The sequence below is a fragment of the Rattus norvegicus genome, chromosome 8 (assembly GCF_021556685.1).
Source record: "Rattus norvegicus strain SHRSP/BbbUtx chromosome 8, alternate assembly SHRSP_T2T, whole genome shotgun sequence".
NCBI classification, from domain to species: Eukaryota; Metazoa; Chordata; class Mammalia; order Rodentia; family Muridae; genus Rattus; species Rattus norvegicus.
The window spans coordinates 9191616-9202856 of record NC_141541.1 but is presented as its reverse complement, the minus strand read 5'-3'; the positions used below and the strand labels follow the sequence as shown (position 1 = coordinate 9202856).

Below are 11241 nucleotides of genomic sequence, written 5' to 3'. Positions count from 1 at the left end.
TCTGTAGTGAATAGAGACATGTGCCATAGTAACTGACTACGTAAATATGAAAATATATCTTTCCTTTCATTTATTTATAATAAAGATGATAGCCAAAGGAAATAAATGGCATTTTATATTACATTTGAAAACAGCTGTAGATATATTGTGTATTACAGATTAATACAGGGCTGTATATTCATGTGTGCATAAATTAAATATATCATGTAGTTTTATATTTCCATAAAATAACAGTGGAGAGATATATGCATCTATGTAGTTGTAAAGTTTCTTTATTTTATTAAAGGACAACAACATTAAGTCACTGTAACTGTATTTATTTTAGAAACTCTTAGCATAGTATATAAAGAAGTGCATTAAAAAGACCAGGGGAAGACCCAGAAAATGCCACAGTAGGTTAAAAAACTTGGCTTGCAAGCCTGAAGATCTGAGTTACTCCCAGGATACCATGTAAACACAGACTGTCAATGCTCCGCCAGAAAGTTGGAAACAGAAGAGAATCTCCTTAAACTCCTAGTGTAGCCATCTTGGAGAGGTGTGCACAGCCTTCATGACAACGTCAGAGACTGAGCCTCAGAACAATGTGTAAGCACACCTCAGAAGGTTGTTCTCTGTCATCTGTGCACTCACCATGTCGCACACATGGACACACCATGTGCACATGCATTGTTTAGTTCTTGTTGGAACAAGCCTAGAATCAAAACATCCTTTTGGAAGATTTCACTAATTTTCTTCTGTTATGGACCTTGTTTCCACACAACAAATTGTAGAATTACTGGAAGAAATAAATGGGCAGATGATTTTGATAAGTATCCAGGTATTTTTTTAAAGAGTCATTTTTAATTTTTTGTTTTCTTTTAATTGTATTTTTATTGGATAGTTTATGTATTTACATTTCATGTATTCCCATTTACTCCCTTTCTGTCCCCCCTTCCCCTGTTTCTTTGAGGATGCCCTCTCCTATCCACCCACTCCCACCTCAACACCCTGGCATTCCCCTACAGTGGGAAAAAGAGCCTTCACAGGCTCAAGGGCTTCTCCTCCTACTGATGCCAGACAATGCTTTTGCTACATATGTGACTGGAGCCATGGGTCTATTGGGGCGGGGGCACTCTTCATATTCTTTGCTTGGTGGTTTAGTCTCTGGAAGCCCTGCAGGGTCTGGTTAGTTGATATATTGTTGTTCTGCCTATGGGGCGGCAAACCCCTTCAACTCCTTCAGTCCTTTCTCTAAACCCTCCATTGGGGTCCTTGTCTAATTGTTGGCTGTAAGCATATTAATCTGTATCAGTAAACCTCTCAGGAGATATCAAACCCAGTCACTATTGCTGATGCCAAGAAGTGCTTGCTGACAAGATTCATTTTTATATTATGATAGTTTTGCTTGCATGGATGTCTGTACATTTAGAGACCAGAGGAGGGTGTCAAATTCTAGGAAACTGTTGTTACAGAGGGTTGTGGGCTGCTGTTTGGGAGTTAGGAATGAGAACAAATTCTGTGGAAGAACAAAGCAGACTCTATTAACTGCTGAGCAGACTCCCCAGCCACAACAACGTTCCTGAGGCTGCAGAATCAAGACCATTGAGATGATTTTCTTTTATTAATTGGATATTTTCTTTAATTGCATTTCCAATGTTATCCCCTTTCCCTGTTTCTTCTCCAGTAATCCCCTTATCTCATTCTCTCTTTCCCTACTTCTATGAGGGTGCTTACCCACCCAACCACTTCTGGCTCCCCGACCTGGAATTTACCTGTACTGTGGCATCAAGCCTTCACAGGACCAAGGGTCTCTCCTCCCATTGATATTCTAGAAGGCTATCCTCTGCTACATATGTGGCTGGAGCCATTGGTCCCTCCATGTGTATTCTTTGGTAGGTGGTTTAGTACCTGGGAGCTCTGGTGGGTCTGGTTGGTTGATATTGTTCTTCCTGTGGGATTGCAATTCCCTTCAGTTCCTTCTGTCCTTTCTATAACTCCTCTATTGAGGTACCTGTGCTCAATCGAATGGTTGGCTTCAAGCATCTGCCTCTGTATTTGTCATTCTCTGGCAGAAACTCTCAGGAGACAGCTCTATCAGGCTCCTGTCAGCAAGCACTTCTTGGCATCCACAATAGTGCTTGAGTTTTGTGTTTATATATGGGATGGATCCCCAGGTGGGGCAGTCTCTAGATGGCCTTTCCTTCAGCCTCTGCTCCACACTTTGTGATCTTAACTCAGTACTACTGTCTTCTTTTTGACTCAGGGGTCTGGGAGTCCTAATCAATGATACTGAATTGTATTGATATCCAGTGTTAAGAGTTTCTGTGATAGGACCTCAGCTTTTTGATCCCTCTGCAATGTTAACTCTGTGAATTACTTACACTTTTTATAATTACTAATAATCAAATTTTATTCTCTTTAGTGTAGTTTTACCTTATTTATTGTATATTTGGGGCTTTTAAGAGTCTCAGATTTAACTCTAGGTGGATTGCAACTAGTTATGTAGAACAGTTTGAACAGGATCTATTTATTGCCTTCAGTCTGTTTTCTCTATGAATTTAAAGGATTACAGATTTGTGCCACCATAAAAGCCACTGGGCTTTCATAATTTTCATAAAACACATATATTCGAATGCTGTGTGTCCAATGCAAAAAAAGAACCAACCAACCAAACTAACTAACAAAATGAAACAACAAAACAAAACAAAACTAAAGGAAAACAAACAACAACAAGAAAAACATTGGAATGCCTGTTTTATACAGGCTTTATGAAAATGATGCTAGCCAGTATGGCAGGTGTGTAAACATGATGAGCCTTATGTCCAAAGCAGATTAAGACGACTGTAAGCTACCAACAGTGCTTGACTTATCAAAATTCCTGCCTGAGAGGAAACCAGAGGGAGACTTTGCAGGTCTCAGTTACTCAGGACTCAAAGGGAGGGACCCAAGATGAAATGCCCTAAGCGGGGAGAAGGAACTTGTAGAGCCCACCTTCAGCAGAAAGACAGCATCAAGTTAGGGATGGGGTTGCCATCCCACAGTCAAAACTCTGACCCAGAATTGTTCGGGTCTGAAAGAACTGCAGCAATGGAAATGGAGAAGAGCCTGAGGAAAAGAAAGTCCAGCAACAGTCCCAAAGTGGGATCCAGTTCAAGGGGTAGCCCTAAGTCCTGACACTATTACTGAAGCTACGGAGTGCTCACTCACAAAAAGGAACCTATCATGACTGCCCTCTGAGAGACACAACAAGCAACTGAAAAAGTGAGATGCAGATATTTGCACCCAACTGATGAACAGAAGCTGCTGACCTCTGTGCTTGAATTAGGGAAAAGCTGGAAGAAGCTGAGGAGGAGGGTGACCCTGTAGGAGGATCAACAGTTTCAATTAACCTGGACCCCCGAGATATCTCAGACACTGGATAACCAACCAGGCAGCATACACAGCTGATATGAGGCCCCCAACAGATACAGTAGAGGACTGCCAGGTTTGGGTTCAGTCAGAGATGCACCTAATCCTCAAGAGACTGGAGGGTCCAGGAATTTTAGAAGTCTAGTCCTGTGGGTAGGGTGGGGACATTTTCATGGAAACAGGGGTTCATGGAGGAAATACAGGATGTAAAATAGTCAGGGAATGGATCAGGAGGGAAGTAAAATCTGGAGTGTAAAAAAAAAAAGGAAAAACGATAAAAAGAATAATAAGAAGTAAAAAAGGAAAAGAAACTCCAGTGTGTGCCAGGTAGCCTTCAAAACTGCTGCCCTGGGGCCCTCAACCATCTTGCAGACAGATTGCTCTGCAGATCTTCGGGTTAAATTTTTACCTGCTGCTTGCTTTGCCAACACTTCCCTTTTATGTCTTCCACAGTCCACACCTTTCTTTAGCCTTGTTAACATTACTGGCTTATCTCTCTCAGAATAAAAACACTACAAATGTTGAAGTGAATCCCACCTAAACATTTGCAAACTTACTCATCATACTATCATAGAAGAGATCAGTCTGTAGCAGAGAAGCTTGGTTATAATGCATCTTCAGCATCTACATAGAGAGATCGCCAAATTTGCCAAAATGATGTTCCTGAGGCTGCAGAATTATCCGTTTAGACTATATGAAAAGTACTATTAAGTCCAAATATTGTCTAAACTAAACCTTTTTAAATTACTCATCTACTTCAATTTCCTCCTTCATTCTGCCTCCTTAGAGTTTTCAAGGGTTGACAATTGACTTCTTTCTGGATTTATTTTAGATTATGGAGCAGTGAGAAGGAAATGCTGTCCAATGCTCAGCAGCATGCCCATTGCCCATTAGAGACTGACTGTTTTAATAACCTACACACATGCTCTCAGGCTGAATGAGAGCCCATAAACAGAATTTTAATAAAAATGCACTTGTCTTATGCATCTCTGCGTAAAGCTTTCCACAAACAACCATTTTACTGCTTAAGTCTTTAACCTTTTGAGGAACAAAAGAAAATGTTTTGTTTTCAAACTGATATGCATTGCGTTTGTTTTTGATGTGGGAGACAAAGAGATTTCAGTATCGATAACATCAAGCTATTCAGAAGTTGCAAAATGCAAAATTTTCAAAACAACAGCTCACAGTACTTTGGTGCTTTTGAAATTTTGATATTCATGGCACTCTACAATACAATAAATGAAAATGATATAAAATAATTAACAGAAACCTCATTTGCTTTCCATGAGAAATCCACAGTTTCTTTTATAGCAGTATGTTATTTTGTACCATTCACAATGACCTGATTTTGTAGTATTCATTGAGAAAGGAACTGGAACGATATTCCTCTATTAAAATATGTGCTTCTAACTTCCAAAAAGCCAAGCATTGGAGCTATATTGGGAGACTGCTTCAATTCCAAATGTTATACAGTTTTTGTCTTTTTACTTTTTCCAAAGTTTAAAAAAGAATTCTAGTAATATTTATCTTTGTTCTTTGTGTATTTTGAACACAGCTCATAAAAGATTTATGATCCTGGATGAATCTAAAAAAAAAAATAAGCCACACTGCTACTTATTTTCTTAAAAACAGTGATCCTGGGCACTTGGAAATCTAACATTCTTTTATTAATTAAAAGAAGACCTGTTTAGAAGCAAAATCACCTATATTTAATGGAAACAATGCATTAGTTAGTTTATATAGAGTTCAACATACCCCAAAGGATGGAAGATATTAAGTCACCTAATCATTGTGCAGATTTGATTTTCTGAATCAAAGAACAGAACACTAAAGACTCCTGATTCCAGCTTACCTTTCCAGGTGACAGACAGAGGGACAAAATTATTCTACCTTGATGAATATGTTTCTTTCCTACAGTTCAGTATTCACAATTGTGAATAATACTGGTCTTTTAAAATGCACAAAGAAATTTCCAGTAAATCTCTAGGATTGAAACTCTGAGTTCCCTGTTTGTTCATAATTAGAATTATGCCTATAGTCTTAATTTGCATAGTATCATATAAAAACTCCATGCAATAGCATTTTTATCTGCAGTAATCAGTCAAGTAGTGTGATTTAGTTCACCGAAAGGACCCTTATTTTACTAAATGTGTTACCACTCTAGATAAGAACTAGGAGGGTCAAAAGCTAGAATTTATTTTAAAGAACATGTTTTAGATCATAACATACAAATAACTATGTACATTTTTCATATGTATATAATTAGACTAATAGAAAACCCAGTGAAACACTGTGGAGATTGGAATGAGAATGGCTTCCAGGTTCCCAGATTTGAATGTTGGCTCCCTAATTGGTACACTGTTCAGGAAGGATTAGCAAGAATGTCACTGGGGGCAGATGTTTTGATTTCAATAGGCAGGTCAGCTCTCGCTCTCTCCCTATCTCCCCCCACCCCGCCTTCACCTTGGCAATAAGGTATAAGCTACTGTTCCAGCACCTACAACTGAAACTGTAACCAAAGGCCAACTTTAGTGCTTCATTTATTAGTTGCTTTGGTCAGAGTGTCCCTTGATTGAAACAAAAACTGAGACAAATATTTCAAAGAATATTATTAAACACCCTGTCTAACACCAAACTTGGGAATGAAATATCAAACTTGCAAATCCCATGACCGTGGCGTGAGAATCATCCTGCACAGGCTGCTGAGTGAGCAACTTGTGCCCTTCAGGAGAGTGCCCTCTGACTCCCTTCTAGTACACAAAAATGGTGTTTTGAACTGTTACTGTACATTTATATTATCAACTTTAAAGGTTACATAGATGCAGAGAAAAGCAAAGAGCCTTAAAGCATCTACCTGGACCCACATGGAAAGCAATCATGAGTCACTGAAGAATAGTTTAAACCTGTAAGTCAGTGAATCCTGCAATCAATCTCTGCCTCTAATGCATAAATGAGCAACTTGCCTTTCCTATCCTTCGTCAATCCTACTCATATATATTTCTGGGTTTCTGCTCTCATCTGTCTCAGTTGTATTCAAACGCTGCTGCAATGACAACCCGATATTGATTCTCACTAACTCCTGTACTAGGCAGCAATATTGTTGTATTCTCTATTTTCTTCAGTTTTACTTTTTAGTACACAATATGAAATACACAGAAAGACTGTGGGATTCTGGATTCTAGGTCTAAATGTTCAGGTGTATGTGTATAAGAACAGAAAGCAAGAAAGTAAAGACTCTTACTACAGATGTTGCTGCTGCTGCTTCTAAAAACTGCACAGATCACCACAAATTAAATACCATAGTTAGGTTTGACAGTAGTTCCTCAAGGCTAATATTGTTCAACTTATTTTCCAGAAGATAAAGCAGGGAACTTGATAAGTAGAGCAATTTGCCACAATTTATATAGTTAAGAACATCAAAATGAAGAATTTACCATGCACAGACAAACATAAATACTAACACACATATATGTGTATATACACATATACAATAAGTGATGTTGAGTGGGTTTTTCTCTTACTTAGAAATCAGGTGCTTGTCTACTACTATATTTGAATGTTTTTGACAAATTACTGGTCACATAGAGTAAGAGATTACATAAGTAAATAAGTGTCAGAGTTTTAGGAATACTGCTTAGATGTTAAGAGCACTGAGTGTCCTTGCAGAGGACCTGGGGTCTGTTCCCAACACTCAACATGGTGGCTAACAAAATTTGTCACTACTGTTCCATGAGATTTGATTTCTTATCTTGCTTCTGTGGGCACCAAGATTGCCAGTAGTGTACAGAAATATATATGCAGAAAAGCAGTTGCGTATATAAAATAATAAAATGAGGAAAGGGACATTAAACTAGTGGCAATACACAAACATTTTTAATAAACACATCTGCAGACTGAAACAAATCAAAAGTAAATATTAATAATAACTGATTCAGGCAAAAATATTTTAGTGTCTTTAATAGAAAATAGATGTGGGCTCAGATTCTACCTCCCCCTCCCCCTCCCCCTCCCCCTCCCCCTCCTCCTCCTCCTCCTCCTCCTCCTCCTCCTCCTCCTCCTCCTCCTCCTCCTCCTTCCCTCTCTGTATCTCTCCCTCCTTCGACTCTCAATTCCTTCCAAATAAAATGTGAAATATTTGGCAAAGATTTCAGAAATCAATAACCACCCACTCAATATCCTGCAGTCATTTTCTTTGTATAAATAAGAGCTAACCCTGTGATCCTACTTCAGTTCATGAAAAGAAAAACACACAGATGGCTTTTAACATCTTTGGGGGCAACTAGGTTGTAGACTTCCAGAAAACATTAGTAACACATTTCGTAACTTGCATTTTCCTTCTTTCTCTTTCATGTGTCCAAATATAAATATATCCAGAATCATATTTGTCTGATAAAGATTCATTACTTATTGCAACACAAAAACTTAAGACAATTTATCTCAGCTGTCATTAGCATTCAGATGACTAAATTTCTATCTGTGCAAATGAACAAACTTCGAGGGACTGTGGAGGAAGGACAAGAGCAAAGAGGGGGAGGGAGGAATGAAAAAGAGAAAAGAGAGAGAAGATACCTATTCTCTATATTGATCATATTAATCAAATCATGGTCCACATGTATGTTTTCAGCATATTATGAAATCAGTATGTCTAGGGAGTTATTTTCCAATTCATCTAAGATAAAACCCTGGACATAAGTAGTTTCATCATTCTTTACTGAAATCTGAAGTGAAAAAATGACATCTCTTTGGAAATTTTCATTTCATTCCACATTCTTAAATCCCAGTAAGTCTGGTTTCTCCTGGTTTTAAAATCACATTCCAAGTGGCAGCATATTGGTTAATTTAGTAATGCAAGTTTGGATTCAAAGTGGCCTAAGGTTGTTACTGCAAATTGCCTTGTGATGGTCACATGTTTCCTAATCTCACATTTCTCTATATTCTACAAGAAAGTTTGTGTTTCTCTAATGAATATCCTCACTTAGAGTTAGCACCATTTTCAGGAGCATTACAGAATGTTATTAGTTAAGTACTATATAATAAGTACTAATAATGTTACAGCACAACAGCTGAAGGCTTGAGAAGATCTACATAAACTTTATAAGATAAAGGAATAGGTAAGGACTGTGTTTTATGTCCAGAAGTCTCTTACATGGAATGTTTTTACTCCTACTCACTATGATGAAATCCAATCATGAGATTGTATGTGAACAATGCAATGCCTGTTAGCAAGTACTTAGTAGATGCAAGCCATAATTATTTGATTATCCTTCTCCAACATATTTAGGTATCTAATGTTAGCAAGAAATCTTTTCACCATACTGTTCGGTCACTCTGTAAGTACATATTGAGTGCCTATAATGTAGCAACCATTCTTTGTTCAGAAACACAGAACAAAGAAGAGAAAACATTGTACCTTATTGACACCTGAGAGAAACCACAAATTACGAAAATTAAAAATATACATAATATAGCTGGTGATGGCGAATAACAAAGAAACAGGAGGGAGAATGTTAATAGGCAAAAAGTACAGTTTTATGTGAACTCTGAGATTCTTTTTAATTGACATAGTTATCAAACTATTTATTGATTTGAAGTATAGAAATAGTAATAGGTTTAATAATAGTTTAACCACTACAGGCTTAAAAACCATACCAACATGCGAAAATCAGATATAAGCATAATTGATAAATTATGTGAAGAAAATATATGACATCAAGTCCTGAACATATAAAATAAATGTATTAAATTCTTCATGAGCAATATAGAAAGTAGGATTTAGAAATATTACAGAGATGGCTTATCAGTTAATAGCTCTTGCTATATCAGGGGACCCACGTTTGATTCCTAGCAGCAACATGAAAGCTGACAACTGTTCTTAACTCCAATTGCAGAGGATACAGTGTCCTCATTTGGCCTTCAGGAGCACTAATATGCATGAGACAAAACACTCAAAAATACAAAATAAAAATAAATATTTAAAACAATACATAGAAACTTGAAAAATACATGATAAACATTGAGAATTATGAGAAACATTTTATGGACACTTTTTTTTTCTTTTCTTTTTTCTTTTATTTTTTTTTTAGGAGCTGGGGACCGAACTCAGGGCCTTGTGCTTGCTAGGCAAATGCTCTACCACTGAGCTAAATCCCCAACCCCAAGAAACATTTTATAATTTAATTAGCCATACAGTGTAAAATATATGTCAGGGACGATGAAGCTATGCCAGATTGGGCAGTCAATTTCATGGTTTTCTGTATTTGTTATCCACATTTGAAATAACAGAATTTGAAATGTCTTCCTCTAGGAGTCAGACCTCTCTCACCTTATAAGAATTCTGTAGACATTTTTTTAGAGGTAGTATAGTTTTTTCCTAAAATTGTGTATTAGGAAAAAGAACAGTAGAACTGAATGTTTCAAGAGCCAATGTGGAAAGCAAAATAAAAAGTTAGACCTCCAGAAGAAACTGGTATTAGCAACAGACATTCCTGTGTCCCATTTCTGCACCCTATACTCCCACTTCCAGTAGACTTGTTAAAGACTTCAGAGGGGATGATGTGCTGAAGACTGACATGTTTGTCCAGTATTTGACAGTGAAGGCTGTAGGGGGTTGCTGCTTGAATTGTAATGCTAAATATTGTTCCTAAGGCCTTATTGCCCCTGGAGAGAGGCGAATCGATACACAAGTGATACTTTGTGATCTTATTCCCTAAATTATTACTGATTGGTGAATAAAAGATGCCTACAGTTTATAAGCAGAGTTGAGACAGGTGAGGCTTGGTGTTCTGGGCTTGGGGTCAGAGAAAAACCATGAGTAGGAAGAAGATGGCGTAAGGAGGAAGCTGCCATGGAGTAAGTTAGTTATAAACACATGGCCATGACAGCTGGCTATTGGAGTTAAGAAAGTCCAGATAGAATGCAGTAAATAAGAATGCATGGTCAGATGGTAGAAGGCAAGTGTTTGGGCAAATATGTAGTCTAGAGCGTTTGGGGCAAGATCAAAGGAACATTATATGAATCTGTACCATCTAAACTTAGAAAAGTGGGAGAAAGAAAAGTATATTGAAATTCATAAACTCTGAACAAGTGCATTAGGAGTTTAGACTTCAAACCAGCAAGGAGACTAGAAAATGAGGTAGCAGTAATCAGGGGGCAGTGTGACAAAGATCTAGCATAAGGCAAAATTATCCATGACTACTGGTGTTTGTTTGCTTTGTCACTGAGAGAGAAACTGAATTTGTGCGCTCCAGCTTATAGGGACTTCCTTGTTGAAAGTTGACATAGAGCTATCTTCCCAGCTTACCATTCTGATAATAAGTAAATGTCAGCACCTTTATCCTCAGTGTTTCAGTAGCCAGCAGTAGATGAAATTAGAAATGACTAAGTGGAAAGCCTAGAAATGTCTCAAAAATAAACACTATCACAATAAGTAGCACTTTACAGTATAGCATCTGTGTCTGCCCAGTGGGCAGCTACCCAGAGTTGCCCAGAGTCTGGACCCAGGGTTGCCTGACCAACTCAGCTGCCTTCAAGGCCCAGATTCAGTGCTTCATGTTGGTTAACTCCAATAGCTACTCCATCCATGAGCTGATAGAGTGGAAGAGCCACTGCTGCAAAACACATCTTGGAAAATGTGATTCCTACTAAAGATGAAAACCAGCAGGGCTATGACCAAAGAAATATTGTCTATGATCCAGTATTGCCAAGTACACTATGGTTTTGGTAGAAACAGAAAGATACGGTTCCTGTTTCTGGGATATGGACAGCAGGCATATGCCTCAATGAGTGTTGATGGTTACTGTTCTCATAAGGCTTGTTTTATATACATATTTTACATTCCTTGTTTAAGGAATGTTC

General features: G+C 37.9%; 1 long non-coding RNA gene across 1 annotated transcript in view; it reads right to left on the bottom strand.

The window, feature by feature from the left end:
* Positions 1–301: 301 nt before the first annotated feature.
* Positions 302–11241, bottom strand: part of LOC148003931 (uncharacterized) — a 47591-nt gene continuing 36651 nt past the window's right edge. The window contains exon 2 of the long non-coding RNA XR_015628180.1: positions 302–775. This is a non-coding gene — a long non-coding RNA (uncharacterized LOC148003931). The remainder of the gene's footprint in view (positions 776–11241) is intronic.